Here is a 6,000-nt window from a genome sequence, read left to right on the forward strand (position 1 = left end):
CGGCGCGGACTTGATGGGCCTGTTTCTGCGCTGTATCTCTAAACTAAACTAAACTAAACTAAGACTGACATATTACCTAAAATATATCAAAATGTACCTTTGATATACAGGGAACTGCAGATGCTGGCCTTACAAAAAAAGACACAAAGTGCTGGAGTAATTCAGCTGGTCAGGCAGATTCTCTGGAGAATATGGATAGGATCGGACTCTGAAGAAAGGTCCTGAACTGAAAGGTCATCCATCTGCGTTCTCCGTAGTAGCTGTCTGACCAGCTGAGCTACTCCAGCACATGTGTCATTTTTAATTGTATCTTGTTATTTTATGGCAATGTACCATTAGAACAGGATAGTATTTGATGGTGTCAGTTTTCCTTCCACTGCATGTATCCTGTTGATAATTCTGCTATGTCCAGATTTTATTCAATGCATGCAAACCTCTTCATTATTTTTTTAAAATTCATTCAATTTCCACGATTTGAATTACAATCTCAATACTTGATGGGGCGACACAGTGACGAAGATGGCAGAGCCGCTGCCTCACAGCACCAGAGTCGAGACTTCGATCCTGACATCACTGGGCGCTGTTTGTGTGGAGTTTGCACGTTCTCCTTGTGACCATGTGGCTTTCCTCCGGGTGCTCCGGTTTCCTCCCACATCCCAAAGACGGTGCAGGTTTGTCAGTTAATTGGTCTCTGTAAATTGCCCCGACTGTGTAGGGAGTTGATGAGAAAGTTGGATAACAGAACGGGTAAGCGATGTTCGCCATGGACTGTGGGCAAAAGTGCCTGTTTCTATGCTGTATCTCTAAACTATACGAAATTAAGCTTCACGTATAATTACAGACAATATTCAGCGCCACTAGCTGTTTGATATCATCCAATCAATTCATCTTTCTGCTTTCATTCTTTTGAACAAAGCATGACCAGCCTTTCTCACTCATTTGTTAATCCAGCATCCCTTAATGCATCTATCCCCTTTACGGCAGGGGAAGAGGAAAGACATTCTGGCCTTCCATCACAGTGAGGAGGGGACTGGAGGAGACTCACTGTGATGGATGTTTCTTTTTTTTGTTTTGTGTTGGTTTGTGGCTGTGTGTGTAATTGCTTATTTTATTGCTCTTATTGTTGGACTGTGGGTGACAAAATCTCGTCCAAAAGACTTGTTTTTTATGGATGACAATAAAGGTAATTCTGATTCTGATTCTGATTCTGATTCTGATCTCCAGCAACCCAGCTTATTTTCCTGGGGTTTGTTTTGAACTCTCTGAACATGAGATTAGTCCTCAGTCTGAGGAAAGGTCTTGACCAAAAACGTCACCTATTCCTTTTCGCCAGAGATGCTGCTTGACCTGCTGAGTTACTCCAGCATTTGTGTCTATCTCTATAAGATTAATTTGATACTGATGGAATCGGGTTTTACTGTACCCCACAAGTGGTAGCTCCTTGTTTCCTCGCATGGTTTATAAGTGGTAGTGAGGTTCTGAAAGCACATAGCCTTTAAAAACTGGATACTGTGATGCTGACATGAGCATGTTACAACCAATTCCTGGTACACGACTGAGATAAGGTGGGCAAAGTACAGCAATTCCTGAGTGTTTTATACTGTGACGAAGCTATTATTCTCAAGGTAGAAGTCTTCTTATCGAGTCCACATCACAAGATTAGAATTGTTCAGCCAGAGCTGAACACACTTTTCGGCATTGGCACACAATGTCGTCTTGCGCTTCTTGTGCGTAGGGGTGGAAAGATTGGTGGAAACAGGGCCATGATGTGAACGCCCCAAGGTAGAAGTGATAACGCGTTTAATATTGAACGGATGCCCAGCAGCCATGAATGTACAAGAATACCTACCAGAACTAGCTTATTTTTAAAAAACGATCAGAAGTTGTAAATGCAAAAATGCCAACAGGTTCAGTGAGGACGTTAAAAATACTAAAGGGGATACTTTTGCAATGACTGAAAAATATGAGCTGTTTATCGGTTTGATCTTCCTTATTTTAATGCGTGAATTTGTGGGCTGCGCTGTGGCCTTGAAGATGGGAATTAAATTATTGACGGGGGTTGGCCTCTGTAGGACTGATGTGTAAGTTGATATAATCACAGAAATAGTCTCAGTGAATTGGGAAAAGGCCACATTAACTTCCCTTTTGGAAGTGGAAGCCCAAAAGAATACTGAGGTGCAAATGAGAGGTGAAAACAAGAGAAAATTAAATCAAATGCAATTGGAATATTGTTCCTCTAACAAAAGGTATCAGGCCTGAGATGTTAACTCTTTTTCTCTGTCCACAGAGACAGCCTAACCTGCTGTCTCCAACATTTTTTGTTTTTATTTCAGATTTTCGACATGTGTATTTTTTATTCAATCGTCCTCCTCGTCTGTTACATGCTAAATACATGTGTATAATTTCTTTATCAGCTTCTTGGGATATGCCTCACTCCTTAAAACCAATGATGTACAGCTCCACAAGGATTGCACAGAACTCACAGAACCAGAGACATGTTGCAGCATTGAAGAAAACCATTTGGATCTTTACCCGACTGGCCAAAAGTGGACTAATAAGTTAATGCTTCTGACTTGGTCCCTTGCTTGTGTTTATAAAGGTACTTTTTACTTGTGAATGTTTCTGACTTCCAACCCCCTTCATGCTTAATATCACAACTGCTCATTCAATGAAATAAATCTTTTTCTCTCTCATCCTCCTACCAAATAACGAATTTTTGAATCTCAGTATTGTACTCTCAGCAAAGGGAAGAAGATTATTTCTGTTTACTGGTCTAGTTGGCACATAATTCTAAGCACCTCATGAAAGTCCCCATTCGAAATAACATGAACAGAGCGAAAACAGGGCTGTCACCCTCACCTCCCTACTGGAATGTGGCTGTTTTGTCCATGTTTGTACCATGGTTGTGGTGTGTTCTGGAGCTGAGAGGTGGTGAAGCCCAAACTGGGTATTATGTGTTGGCCATTGGATAGTGCGGAAAAGACAACTTCCACAATACGCAGCCAGGCAGAGACTTTATACTTTTAGAATTTAGAGATACAGAACGGAAACAGGCCCTTCGGCTCCCTGAGTCCATGCTGACCAGCGATCACCCTGTGTACTAACACTATCCTACACACTGGGAACTATTTACAATTTTTTCAAAGCCAATTAACGTACAAACCTGTAAGTCTTTGAAGTGTGGTAGGAAACTGGAGCACCCAGAGAAAACCTATGCAGTCACATGGAGAATGTACGAACTCTGTATAGCAGCACCTGTAGTGAGGATCGAACCTGGGTCTCTGGTGCTGTAAGGCAGCAACTCTATCGCTGCGCTGCCCCTAACATTTGAGAATGATGGTATTCTCGTATCTAATCCACCTTCTGGTGCTGGCGCGAAGGGCCGAATGGCCTATTCCTGCACCTATCGTCTATTGTCTTCCATTGGTCCACACTTTCTTTTGCTTACAAGTTATGTTTGATGCAAAATATTCCTCCCTTTGTCAGCCCTCTCAGATCATCAAGAAGATCAACTTGATGAGGTGGTGGTGAAAGAAGGGGAAAAGAGCAACGCCTAAACCTCGCCATTGCTTGGTTTCACACTTTTGGCTGATCATCTCAGAGAATGACATTTTGCGCAGTGTAAAAGTCATGCCAGATTCTGCCAATGCATTTGGCCAGGACAGGGATGGCAGTGATAGTAGCCCGATTTCCAGAGCTTGACACTGCCTGCCGATAAGGACATTTGTGAGGGGAGCAGATGGTGAATGCTGCTTGGATGTGCATTAAGGAAATGCTTGGTCCATTGGAAAGCCTTCCAGAAAGCTTGTGTACATTGCCAAGGAATGCAGAGGGGTGCAGCGTAAATACTACACGTGACTTTGTGCAGAGTGCGAACCTCATCTTTTCCAGAGGGCACACTTCCAAAGAACATAACCATGCAACCTCTGATGTTCAATGTTTGCACCTTCCATTCTAGCACAAATGAAAGGCCGACAGTGTCAGTGAAAGCTCGGTTTGCTGCCATTATGACCGTTGATAACTATGTTTAAAGAGAATTGTCAGATCAATTTATTCTCTGTAAAACAAAAGCTGCTGCATCGACAGTTTTACAGCCAGTGAATTTAAATGAGAGTCCGTCCCTGCTCTTATTTCTGCCTCTCTATGTGTCTATTCGTGACAAAGAGCACTGGACAACTTTGCATTTCTGGGTGCCATCAAAACACAACTGCTGTCAAACACAACTCACATGTTTGAATGTAATTGCTGACATCCTCTGGAATTTGACAATCAACAACTTGGCTGATATATTCATTAAAACTGGTCAACTTCTCTATGCGAGTTTGGCTTTTATCTCTTAAATTTGAAAGAAGCTGAAAGCAAAGAAATGCTTGGCAAAAGTGCTTTGTTTTATTATAATATTAAAAAAACAAATTAGTTTTGACTTCATTCCCTCCTGCTGGTATAACAAATCATCTTCTTTTCAGACCAGCAATTCTGTTGCTAATGTCCCATCCATTCTGTATATTTTTAGGTCTAGCAAGGATGTAAACATAATGGCATGGTGACGCAGCGGTAGAGTTGCTGCCTTACAATGTCAGAGTCCAAGATTCGATCCTGCATATGGGTGCTTGTCTGTACGGAGTTTGTACGTAATCCCCTTGACCTGCGTGGGTTTTCTCCGGGTGCTCAGGTTTCCTCCCACGTACAGGTTTGTAGGTTAATTGGCTTGATATAATTGTAAATTGTCCCTAGTGTGTCTAGGATAGTGTTAATGTGCGAGGATCGCTGGTCGGTGTGGACTCGGTGGGCAGAAGGCCCTGTTTCCGTGCTGTATCTCTAAACTAAAAAAAGACGGAATATTTTCTTCTGCTGAATATATGACAGGGCTCAAAAACTGTTTTCCCACGTCTGCTGGCATCCATTAGTCAGGAATCTCTGTCTACGCAGGTTATGATTCAAGAGTAATTTGCAAAATAATTTACTTTAATTGTTGCAGTGAAAACATCCTGAATAGTTCACTGCTTTTATTTCTGTGGTAATCCACAAATGTGAAATAGTGCCATGAGTCATATAGCACGGCAACAGGCCCTTCAACCCAATTCATCAAAGCTAACCAATGTGCCCCATCTCAGCTAGTCACATTTGCCCGAGTTTGGCTGATATTCCTCAAAACCTTTCCTATCCACGTATCTGTCCAACTGTCTTTCAAATGCTGTTATAGTACCTGGCTCAACGACCTCTTCTGCCAACTTGTTCCATATACCCAGCACCTTCTCTGTGGGAAAAAAATGCCCCTCAAAGTCCTACACACCCAACCTTGCCCTGCAGCCCAGGCCCACAAGTCCTGACAACATTCTCGTAAATCTTCCCTGCACCCTTTCCAGCTTAAGGACATCCTTCCCATAGCAGGGTGACTAAAACTGAATGCAATACTCCAAATGCACCTTTACAAACATATTGTGCAACCATAACATAACATCTGAACTCCTGTACTCAGTCTGCTGACTGATGAAGGCCTATATACCAAATGCTTTCTTTACCACCCTATCTGCACGGTGGCGCAGCGGTAGAGTTGCTGCCTTACAGCGAATGCAGCGCCGGAGACTCAGGTTCGATCCTGACTACGGGCGGCGTCTGTACGGAGTTTGTACGTTCTCCCCGTGACCTGCGTGGGTTTTCTCCGAGGCCTTCGGTTTCCTCCCACACTCCAAAGACGTACAGGTATGTAGGTTAATTGGCTGGGCAAATGTTTTTTTTAAAATTGTCCCTAGTGTGTGTAGGATAGTGTTAATGTGCGGGGATCCCTGGGCGGCGCAGACCCGGTGGACCGAAGGGCCTGTTTCTGCGCTGTATCTCTAAATCTAACAAAAATCTAAAATCTACCTGTGATGTCACTTTCAGGAAACTGTGTACCTGTACTCCGGGATCCCTCTGCTCTGCATCACTCCATAGGGCCCTACCATTCACTGTGAAGGTCCTGCCCTGGTTTGACATCCTGAATTGCAACACCTCACACTT

The sequence above is a fragment of the Rhinoraja longicauda genome, chromosome 36 (assembly GCF_053455715.1).
Source record: "Rhinoraja longicauda isolate Sanriku21f chromosome 36, sRhiLon1.1, whole genome shotgun sequence".
In the NCBI taxonomy this organism is placed as follows: domain Eukaryota; kingdom Metazoa; phylum Chordata; class Chondrichthyes; order Rajiformes; family Arhynchobatidae; genus Rhinoraja; species Rhinoraja longicauda.